Source organism: Dromaius novaehollandiae, chromosome 20 (assembly GCF_036370855.1).
Source record: "Dromaius novaehollandiae isolate bDroNov1 chromosome 20, bDroNov1.hap1, whole genome shotgun sequence".
Classification (NCBI taxonomy): Eukaryota; Metazoa; Chordata; class Aves; order Casuariiformes; family Dromaiidae; genus Dromaius; species Dromaius novaehollandiae.
The window spans coordinates 12,368,181-12,379,775 of record NC_088117.1 but is presented as its reverse complement, the minus strand read 5'-3'; positions in this window follow the sequence as shown (position 1 = coordinate 12,379,775).

Below are 11,595 nucleotides of genomic sequence, written 5' to 3'. Positions count from 1 at the left end.
AGTAAACTTTGAGTACAGACAAGTCACTAATGTCTCCCCTTAGAGTCTTCCAATTGATTATTGTGTATTTTAGTTCCAAGAAACTTCTTCTGTACAGCTTTAAACTAAGACCTGTCTTGGAGCGAAGATTTAATCCAGGTCTGTGGCTTTTGCTGGTTGTGAGGTCAGTACTGCTTATGACACCAAGATCCTCGTTCTACTTACCAGCTGCTTGTTCCTCATGCAGCTGGCTTAGCTGCTTTCATTTTTTTTTTTTAAACTGAGGGACATAAGCTGCTCTGTCAAAAAGTTGCACTAAGTTTTAAGTTTAAAAAAAAAAATTCTCTGAAGGATGTCCTTTTCCCATTAAGCAATGTAAGAAGATGGCTTGTCTTCTGTAGAGGTCCTGACTTAAGGCTGCTGTCTCACAGTGATAGTGTTCTTGATAATGGAATAAACTGGTTTTCCTCACTGTCTAATTTCCCGCTTCCACAATGTTGACAGTAATGATATGCTTGGTAGGAAATAGATCTTTCCTCTGCTCTCTGCATCCGATGGTAAGAACTGTATTACAAAAATCGTAAAAAACCAAATTAACTTGTTTTCACAAAGCTGTGTGCAGTTCAGCTTGCTCAAGGCTGGACTGTGTAGCCTGAGCCATAGCAAAGGTTTGAATAGCACTTTGTTCCTTGAGTAGACTAGCTGTGATACTGTAATTTGAAGATTTATTATCCCCTTTTTGGGGGGGCAGGGTTAAGCTGTAGAGGGTCTGTAGCTGTAGCGTATGTTTTTGATCCATGGAGCTAGAGGAAAATTACATAACCTTTATCTGAAAATACCCTATGCGCAACGTGGCTCAGGGTCTCTTGCTACTTTCTGGTTGGGTATGTTGACTAAAACTCAGAAAACAAGTGCTATGGCACATGTTTGCATCTTAATGTATGTATCATGTGCCTTAGCAGCTCCTTGACTGAATCCGAGATGGTGTGTGCCTCTGCAGCTTCTTCCAGATCTCTGCCAGCATTTCAGAGCAGCCACATATTCCTGAAGAAGGATAACCTCTCTTCTGCAGAGATTGAAATTAGGGCAAGCTTGAGGTCTAATTACATTCAGCTGAGTGAGTGAAGTGAGGCTTGGCCAAGTAGAGGATAAATCGTGCTGGGATGTTAACACATGTATCATGTCTGATCTGTTGTTGCTGACCAACTCCAATAGTTAGACAACCTCGCAGAAGGACTTGTTAGATACTGTGTTTTGCTAATAACTTACTATTGTCAGCATAATATATGAAACACTGCGTTGCTGAACATCTGCTTTTGAATAAACAGGCATGGGCATTCCAGTAGTCAGCCCCTAATCATAATTAAAGAGTATTTTCCCCCATTAAATTGCTTCTGAAAAGAATAACATGCATAAATAGGGGGGGCATTTTTTTTAAACAGCCTTTTATAAACCCTACCCTTAAGTTGGCTAGTACTGTAAGCAAAAAAAATAAAACTGAGTGATTTATGTTATAGTTTCACAGGTCTAAGATTTTTCATCTGGTTTGTGACAGCTAAATCTACTACCTTTTGGAACAGAGGTTGTTAATCTTGTAATAATACACTGATCACGTTTAAAAGTGAGAGTTAAATTCTGAGCTTGCCTAGATTCCCACTTCAGTTTCAAGCAGGAGTGGGAAAGTAAATATACAAAGGAAAACAGCAGAGGAGGACAGGATCTAAGGCAAGAGAAGGACAATGAAGTGATCATAAAGTCAAGCAGCATTTAGCTGTACTGCGAGCACTTCTATTGTGGACTTCTTTGAGGTGAAAGTGTTGCCATACAGTGCATTTCTTGCTGCATTGGACAACGCCTGTATGTAGCTATTTCTGTTCAAAATTGTTCTGTGGCTTTACTCAGTCGCAGATGCCCCCTTTGGAGCTGTAATGTTTTCTTGGAAAGTTCAGAGCAAGTGAATGTCAAGACTAAGACAAGACCATAAAACTATCTTTGAGGAATGTATCTTGACATTTTTTTTGGCAGATGGAGCACAGATGCGTGCAGATTCAACACAGATATTTTACTGGCAGTGTGAAAAGTGTTACTTGTTATATTGTAGGTTTTAAGCTTTGCCAGAACTTCTAATCACGTGTGTGAAATTAACAGCTAGAAAAATTCAAGCAGTGTCATGGCATCTGGCCCTATCATAGGCTGATTAAGCAGAACTTGCTACATCCTTCTAGACTGTGGCCTAGGAATAGTAAAATCCTAATGTAATTTGATGTGCACTGGTCTGAAATGGTTTTGTTTACTACAGTTCCTTACACAAAAGGGCTAGAGAAAATGTACTGTTAGGCAAAAAGGCTGGGAGTCCAAGCAGCAAAGTCCACTCTACTTGTAGTCACCAAATCTTCATCTGAGAAGGCCATAGAAAGGAAATTATTTTTATCTAGCTCTGTTGCCAGTTTCATAACTGCATGGCATATCATATTAGCCCTGCTAAAAAGACTTCTAGGAGTTAGGAACTAGCCTTTCAGGCTTTTGTAAGCTGAGATTTGCTAGCACAAAAAACACTCATGTATTCCTCTTTCTCTGAATTCAGTTGCAATATGGTTTTAAAATGGAGCTGTGATAAATAAGGTGGATTTTATTTTTTTTACCTATCCATAAGAGAAAAATACTTCTATCTTTTATATAAATTAGTATTTAGTATTCGTAATTTTTAAAGAACCTTTACCTTCAGAACAAGAACACTTCTGGAACTCCAGAAAGGAAATTTGCAGTCCAAGATGACTTTTTTTAATCCTTCTGAAAACTTGCTGTGTACTCTTGTAATAGACACATTTCGAAACCAGAATCCTTCTGGATATTAATAGGAGATTAAGACTCCCTCTTGTGGCTGCTTTCAGCTGATCTTGGGGATCTGTGTGATGGTTTTGTCATCATGAATCCTAAGGTAAGTGGGCATTGCTGATAGCAAAGACAGAAAACCTAGTCAAGTTTCTCCAAAACTCACTTGAACATTGCCTCAAGCTGATTATTCTTACATGTGAAAAGTCTTGAGCTGAGTAGGAGGTAAGAGGAGGGCAAAATTGGGATGAAAAAGTTCTGATAATTCATTCCGAATGTAATTGAGGTGAAGGAAGTTAAGAGAGACAGAGAAAATGGAAGTGGTTGGGAAATCCAAGTGCAACTTGTACGTATTTGCTAGCTAACTGTGCCCTTCTGAATCCAGAGAGGGGATCCCCCAGGCCCTGCAGAAAACCAGAACATGCCAAGTCCTGAACCTGCTGGGCCCACGTGAGCTCTGTGTGACAGGCAGCCACAGGAAGCAGATTAACTGCAGTATTTAACTTAATGTAAAAGCAAATTATTTCTTTATTCCCTTAGGAATAGACATGAATTTACTGAATGGTCTTAATGTAATCTTGTCCTCATTAGAAAAGTTATGACTGTGCTTTTGCATGTGAGAACTTCTAGGTAGAGACTTTATCTGAATGTGTTCTGAGGCACTTTGGTGGCCAAGTATTGTACAAGTGATGTACAGTTGTACACTCCTGTACAATTCCTTCCTTGGTGAAGGAAGAAAAGCAGAGAAAATGTGGCTCAGCAAACAAGAGGCAAAGGTCCGTAGTGGTATTTCAGACATTAAGGCAGAAAATCAGCACCATTTTCACAAGCAAGCAAAAGCAGATGCTGAAAGGAGGGTGGCCTCCGAACACCGGGGAAGGCCAGCAGCACTGCTCGCTTGCCGGTGCCTGGCTTGTTCCCATTTTCAGTTTCTTTCCCCTTCAAAGACAAGTTTCCCTTGCTGCAAAAGGGGTTGGCAAGGCTAATGCGTGCATCGGTGCAGGTTCCTCTCGGCTGTGAGGTGTCTGTGCTGGGTGAGAGCAGGCGATGAGGAGGGCTGCATCGCTCTGAGTCTGCCCGGCTGGCTGAGAGCTGCTCCAGGCTGTTGCAGGGCTGGGAGAGAGGCAGAAGCTGCTGAGAAACGAAGAGCTTTGCCGTACCTAACTGGATCCAGGAGCAAGAGGGCTCAAAGAAATGAAATGAGAGCATTTAATAAGGTAAAAGCCCTTCTATCCTGCCTGCATCTCCATCACCTCCCTGTTGCTGCTGCCCTCGCGGCTGGGAAATAGCGTAGACCAGGCTCGTCGGCGTTTGTCTGCTGCAGATGCCCAGACAATAGGATTCCCAGCCTGGGTCTTCCTGCGCTTGTCTGCGCTGGCAAATGCAGATGGCTCGAGCGAGTGCTTCCTGCGTGCTGTGCTCTGCAGCACAAAATGGTGAGCAGCTTTTGCTGTTTTGATAGGGTTTAAATTAATTTCTCCCCTCTCACTAGGGGAAATGAGGGCTGGGAAGAACGGCCGTGCCTGTTGCTTTGTTAAGCTCAGCTTTGGCTCCGATTCTGGCACCAAGAAAGGAAATAAAATACAGGGGAAAGGGAGCTGTATGAAAGAGGTGTAGGTCTGCTCCCAAGTTGATAGGTTGAACCGCACAAAGCACGGACTCCGAGGTATTGCTTTAATATTTGTAAAATCAGCGTGGCAGCTCTGTTAAGGGCTATGAGTCACCCCGAGGGTGGTTCAGCTCTTTATAAGCAGCGACACAGCCTTCTGCTTCCACGCAAACGGGAGCTGGGGTTTTAATGGAGCCAGAATTACCCCTTTGGTTCAGGCGCCGTCCGACCTCGGCTTTGTTCTCGCTGCCTCCCGCTCGCAGCTGCGTGACAAGCGGCGTCTGACCCATCTTTTGTCTGAGCGCGGGGGACCGGGTAGAGCCTGAGCGCGAAGCAGACGGGTGGCAACCGCCCCCGGTTCCCGCTGCGGCCCGGCGCTCCCCGGGGACGCGCTCAGGTGTGGCCCGGCTTGGCTCTCGCTCGCAGGAAGCCGCTGACAGCGGGCCTGACCCCGGCCGTGTGCAGGCAGCGGGAGGCTCCGGCGGCCCCGGCGCGGCCCCCGGGCTCGTGGCGAGCCGGCGCTCCAGGCTAAACAGAGGAAGGTGAGGGTCAGCGGCGGAGGGCTCTGCCCAAGACTCAGGAAGCACATTTTGGCAGAGGAAAGAAATACAATGCGAGCAGGGAGGGAAGCTCCGCTTCCACGCAGCCCCCTCCAAGGAGCACTTGGCTCCCTACCGCTGCCGCAGGCTTCAGCGTCGGTTATCGGGCTCGCTGCTGTCGCAGGCTCCCGTGTGTGTGTTTGTCTCCCCACCCAGCGCGTTGCGGAGGGGAGAGGCGCGCGATGCCGGAGCGGCATGGACCGTGGGGCAGAGCCCCGCGCCAGCAGCCCTCCGTCCCTTTCCTGCCGCTGTCGCGCCGCGTGGCCTTGGGGCGCGTGGCCTCCCTCCGCGTGCCCTGGCTCCCCTCCGCCGGCGCGGTGCCGTGCCGGGGTCCCGCCCAGCAGCGCTCCTCGCTCTGCTCGTTTGCCATCCTCGTCCTTGCGCAGCGCCCTGGAGGAGCCTCGGGCCGAGCCCGTGCCGCAGAGGCAGCGGCAGGAGGGACGGAAACGTCCAGGGGAGCCGAGGAGCAGGAGCTCGTTGCAGAGGCAAAAGTCCCCCCAAATCCACGTAGCACCCGTGCAAAGCGCCTGTCCCTGCCAGCTGCTCCGCGCCCCGTCACCGCTCGCCTGGGAGCCTTCGTGTCCCCTGGCCGCGAGCGGAGCCGGTCGCCGCGGCCCTGGTGTTCGGTGCAATGTGAGCGGAGCCCGGGCACCCGGGCAGGGACCGCTTTGAGGATTTATGGGTCTGGCTTAATTGGGGTAATGCTCTGAGCAGGCGCTGCGCTCCCCGCGATTAGCAGCTAATATGCGGAGGTTTGCGTTTTCTCATGCTTGCGGCTAGGAGACCAACCAGACGGACGCGGGCCGAGGCGCGGGGCAGGTCTGCCGGGGGCCGGCTACCGCTGCAGAGCTGCTGCCCCTCTTGGTCCTGGCCCGTTCGGCTAAAAACCTGTCGCTTTCTTGCTGGTTTCGGCTGGGTTCCCGTCCTGTGTTTCCATAACTCCGAGCCCTGAAAGCAGCCCGGGGGATTTCCCTGCTGCCTGTTGACACTTTCACTCTCTGACCTGACACTTTCACTCCTTTCCTTGCCCGGAGTCCAGGCCGGGTCGGCTGCAGAGGGCTGGCGTGAGGAAAGGGCATGTCTAGAGCGAACAGACCCTCCTGCCCTCCCGCAGTGTCCGCACCAGCAACGTTCAAAACCTGTGAGTTTGAACATCTGCTTCCCTATTTACCTGTTATTGCCCTTAAAATATTTGCTATCCATTTTAGCTTCCTTATTGTATTTTTATTGAGAGGAGGTGTTGTTACATAAGTCATCTGAAATAAGGAATCCGTAATGTCTTGGTCACTGCTGTCTATAGGCCTGTGACATCGCCTTGTTTCTGCAAAGGTGTGTGTATGTATATATATATATATATCTGCCTGCCTATACGCTGCTGTTTCCTCCGGTTTGCAAGGGTCGCCCTCGGTTTGCAGGCAGAGTCAGATAATTCGATGCGGTACCAGTAGCTTTAGCATCCCCAGTTGTTCAGAGGTGCAAAGTCATGCTGGTTTACAGAGGCTCCTTTTCAAAACTGGATCCCAACTCTCCCCGTCTCTAAGTGTTGTGATGAAATCCTGGTAGCGATACCGAAGGGCAGCGGCGTTGGACGCGGCGAGGAGCGGCACGGAGTGCTGCATGGCCGGTGCCCGCGGAGGAGGACTCGAGCGCGGGGGACGGCGGCGGGCAGGGGACGAGCAGGCCTGGGAAAGCGATGCGGGGCGCTGGGCTGCACCGAAAGCCGACGGCGGGAGATAGCGGGGCGCGAAGCAGCAGAGAGCCCGGATAGCCCAGGACAGGGCTGTCAAGGAGCTTTCTCTGAACATTGCAGGCGAGCGGCCACGTGGCTCTCTGGGGCAGGGGCCAAACCCCCCGGCGCTGCCGAGGCCCCGGGGCTCCGGCGTTTCCGAGGTGCCGATCGCAGCGGGATGCCGGCAGCGGGCGAGCGGGACCGGGCGCCGCTGGGTGAGCGGCTCTGGCCGGGCGACCACGCCGTGAGCAGAGCAAGACCGACGTGCAGCCGTCCTCCCCTCTCCCCGCGGCCTGCGAGGGACTCGTTTTCCGTCGGCTGTGAGACACGGTCCTTCGCAGCGCCCAAGTGCTGTGCGTACTTTAAACAAACGGGAGTGGGCGCGAGCCCGGAGGACGGGGAAGAATGCGGCGCTCCCGGGCGCCGGCCCCGCACACATGTCAGCAATTTGGCTGCCTTGTGTACTTTGGCTTCTAAAAAAGCATTTGAAAGTAAACAAATGGAGGAGAATCTGGCAGCTGGATTTCAAAGTAAATTGCTTTCAGCTGATACAGAGCCTGTTTGCAGCTCGCTCGGGCGGTACGGAGCCGTGCACGGCCAGGGAGGGGAGCAGAGGGCCGCGGGGGCGGAGGGGCAGCAGAAGCGGGGCGGTTTGGGGGGTCGGTCCCTCCTCCCGCGTGCCGGGCGCCCCGGTGCCTTGCGCGGCAGAGCCTGCTCCGGCCCTTCCCAGCCCCAGCTCCGGCCCTTCCCGGCTCCGCGTCGGCTCCCCACCTCCCGCCGGAGGAGGCTGTCGGCCGCGGCCGCCGAGCAGGGGACAAGCACCCGGCCCTGCCGTGGATTGGTGTCACTGACTCTGTGTTTGGCATTTAATTAATGCAATATACCGCTTATGTACGCAATCTCCCGTTAGCGTGTGCAGCCCGCGCAGGACCGTGCCGTAGGCAGCCGTGCCCAGCGCCCACAGGCAGCGGCGAGGTCCGGGACGAAGAGGGAGGCTGCCGAGGTGCCGTTGGGCTCCTTCCACTTTGACTCGTGTTTCTGCAAATTTATAAGCCCCGCTGTGGGTCGGCTCGGCGGAAAGGGCAGGAGAAGCCGGTGGGTCTCAAACCTTGGCGGCACAGGGGCAGCGACAGCCGCTCCCAAGGATGCCCGCGTTCAGCGCCGGCTCGTGCAGGGCGCCGCGGTGGGTGATGCACTGATGCTCCCCGCGGCCCCTCTGTCCCGGGGGCCCCTCGGGCAAAGCCGGGGGCCGGGTTCGTCCCCCCTCGGGGCAGCGGGTGCCGGGGCCGCGTGGGCTCCCCGTGCAGGGGCTCCGGTTCGGGCGACGCAGCGGCTCTGCGGCTGCGGCTCTGCTCCGGGCGGGTGGAGGTGGGTGATGCTCCGTCGCCTGCTCGGCGAAACGAGGACGAGCCCCCCGGCACGGGCGCTGGCTCGGGGTGTCCCTGCGATTAACTGCAAGAATATGTAAATGTATATACCGGTTGCCATAGTTACCACGGGAATTACAGCCGAGGCGGAGCAGCCCCAGCCCAGCGCCCGGGTCGGGACGTGCATCGCCGGCACCTCGGGCGCTCTGCAAGGGGGAACCTCGCGCGGGGCCGTTGCATCCGGGACGCCGCTGCCGGCCTTGGCCACGCGACAGCGCGACGCCGGCACGGCCGAGGGCTGTAACGGCAAGCGGTGTCCCATGGAAATCACGGGCAGCTCCGATCCGCACCGCAGCCCTGGCGCTTGCAGGTGCTGCTGCCTTCTGGGGGCCACCCAGGCCTTGGGAAAAGCCCGGCCCGGCGGCTTGTTGCCGGCCGATCCTCTAAAGCTGGGAGGGAAAAGGGGCTCCGGGAGCCGCCGAGCCGGGAGCGCTGCCGCCGGCTGCATCGGTCACGTTGCATCGCGCAACGGCGCTGCGGTGAGATCTGCATGTGCGGTTCTAAAAGGCATTTTTAAACCTCCATTAAAAAAAAGCTCTAAGATAAACTGCCAAATGCCGCGAAGCGGAGGGGATGAGCTAAGGACGGAGGGATGGAGGGGGCGAAGCGCAATCCTGCTTAATTTCCATGACAGCAATCTCTGCGGAGCGGCGCCAGGACGCAGCCGCGCCAGCGAGGCTTTTTAGGAAAACGTGTCGCGTGCTAAAAACGCTGCTTTGAGGTTCGTGCGCGACATGTTTTGCAAATCTGCCTTGAAACGAGGCGGTGGATAGCGGCCGGGGCGGCGGGCGCAGAGCCGGCCCCGCAGCCCCCTCCCTCCGCGCCGGGCGCTCCTCTTCCCCGTTTCCTCGGCGTTTCGGGCCCTTCCGCACATCAATCTCTCTATTTTTATTTTGACAAATGCGTGTTTCCAGGAAGCCGCCGGGGTCAGAGCAGCATCTGTTGCTGGTTACGCGGGGCGCGAGGGGCTCGGGGGGAGCGGAGGGGCTCGGGGGGAGCGGAGCCCGGCGGCAGCAGCGCCCGGGGCTTCCCCACGGGACGCGGGGGAGGCTGGCGGGAGCCAGACCAGCTTGTCCCGCTTTCGGGAAACCAGATCTATTTTCCCTGCAGAAGTGTCAGCCCAGCTCCCGCGTGCTGGGGCTCGTCCCCGGTGACTTTGCACCGCGGTGGCCCGGTCGCCGGCTCCGGGGCGATTCCCCCAGCATCAGCGCGGTGTTGGGTGGCCGCGGTGGCCCCGGGGGTCCCAATGCGGGGTCACATCACCACTGCTGCCCGCGGGGACCGGCTTGGGGCAAACGCCGCTTTTTTAAATTCTTTTCTTTCTTTTTTTTCTTGCAAAACAACCCGCGGAGGAGCCGGTGCCAAGGCGAGGGCCGCGGAGGAGCCCAGGAGATTTATCGCTGCGGAAATACTTTCTCCAGCGGCGGCGGACGATTGCAGCAGGAACAATAGGGGATTCGCAACGTGAACAGAGCTGATTTCGCGCTCCGTTTTATCGCCGCGCTTTCCTTGCGGAGCCTCCCTTCCTGGAAGTGGGAGATGCAGCTTCCCCCGGGCGCTGGGCCGCGTAATCAGCAGGAATGGCCATATCCTGGCTGGGAAGCGAGCTGTGAAACGGTGTCGCTCCGCGTGATTTATGAGCCGGCGCAGCGCGAGCCGCGGTGCTGCCCGGGGCGGCCGGCCCGGGCGCGTGCAACATCCACGTATTCTTCGTCCCGCGCCCCGCGTCCCCGGGGAGCCGCCGGAGGAAGCTGATGGATTAGGCACATATGCTCCGCTTTGTTGCATTCGGTTTTTTTATTGCCGCGTCTTTCCGACCGGCTTGAGCGGGGCCGGCTGCCGCTCGCCGCGGCTGCGGGAACAGCCCTGCGGTGCAGCATCCCGCGCCGCTCGCCCGATACCGGGGGGATGAAATAATTATTCCGAGCGACCCGATTTTAATTATGCAACACCGAGGATGATTATCGCGCGCCAAATCGGTGCCGAGTGCTCAGTTATGTATATGCCAAATTTAGTCTATACTATTATACGCAGTGGGTGGCCGCAGACAATCAGGAAGTAATTAGTTTTGCTGGAGGTTGCTCGCCGCCCGCTCCGCCGCGCCGCCGGGGACCGGCGTGCTGTGCACCGTGCGCGAGCGCCGCGGCTCCCGGCTCAGCGCCGCTCCTCGTGACGAGCTAATAAGCTGTCTGCATGGCGGCCTGTAATTAGAGCTGTCGATATTCATTTGGAAGCGGAGGCCGCGCCGGGCGGCAGCGCTCCCCTTTGTCGACGTCCCGCCGGTGTGGGATGCTGCGCGGGGACGGCACCGGGCACCGGCGGCTGTGCCTGCCGCGGGCTGCGGGGTACCGGGATGCCCGGAGGCCGGGCCCGGCCGCGGCGGTGCAGCGAGCATCCCGGCGGGATGCAGGCTAGCCGGCGGTGGCCGCGGCGATGCTTGGGGGCTGCAGCGATGCCCGGGGCCACGGCGCCCGGCTCCGCTGCCCGGGGATCGCCCGAAGCGCGCGGCAACTTTTACCTCCGTTACACAAAGGAAACTTTCCTCCTCGTTTTGTCGGAGATGCTCACTCCGCTGAAATGATTGGCATACTGGAGAGCTGAGAAACTAAATTGTTTATACACTAATGAATAGAAGCTTGATTGCAAGATCCTGTTTGGAAAATTATAGTGCTGAATTGAAGCCGTACAATTACATCCAAAATGCTGCATATTCATTTCATCTGCTTTGCATAGAGATTAACAAGCGAGCCCTAAAGCAGACTCTGAAATTAAAGCTAACACCAGATTTAGTCACAGGTTACAAACTAAATGGCATTGTTTGATGGATGTGAATCTTTACCACCTGCCTGCCTGATGATTGCTAGCAGCTTACCAGACAGCGGAGGAGAAAGTTTCTTCCCACGAAGGAAGCGGAGTGAGACGGTGGCTGGTGAGTGCCCCCTCGCCGCTGCCACGTGTCCCTCCGGCCGGCTCCGCCGAGGGCCACGGTTTTCCATCCCGCCCTTGGGAGAAGGCCCGGGAAGGGCTTGTTTCTCCCAGGCCTCCAGCAGCGGAGAGCCGGGGGGATGCAGGGTGGCCTGGAGAGCCGGGGGGTCTTGTGCCGCGGTCCAACCCGGCGCCCCGTGGAGCTGGGCCAGGTCCGTGTCCAGCTCCACCACCGGCTTCTCCGGGGGCGGCACATGCTGGGCCAAGGGCAGCTTCGTGCACAGGGATCTCTGGCTTGATCCTCCCGGTTCTGGGGCGACGTCCGGGCCGTCTGCCCACCCATGAGGGAGCTGGAGAAGCTGGAGCAGGTCCGGGGGCAGCTGGGCTGGCGCAGCCCTGCCAGGAGGAGACCTGGGGGTCCAGGAGCGCGGGGGATCCCTGTGTCTGGAGGATTTCAGGCCTGGCCCTGCCGCGGCCGCCCCAGTCTGGGGCCAG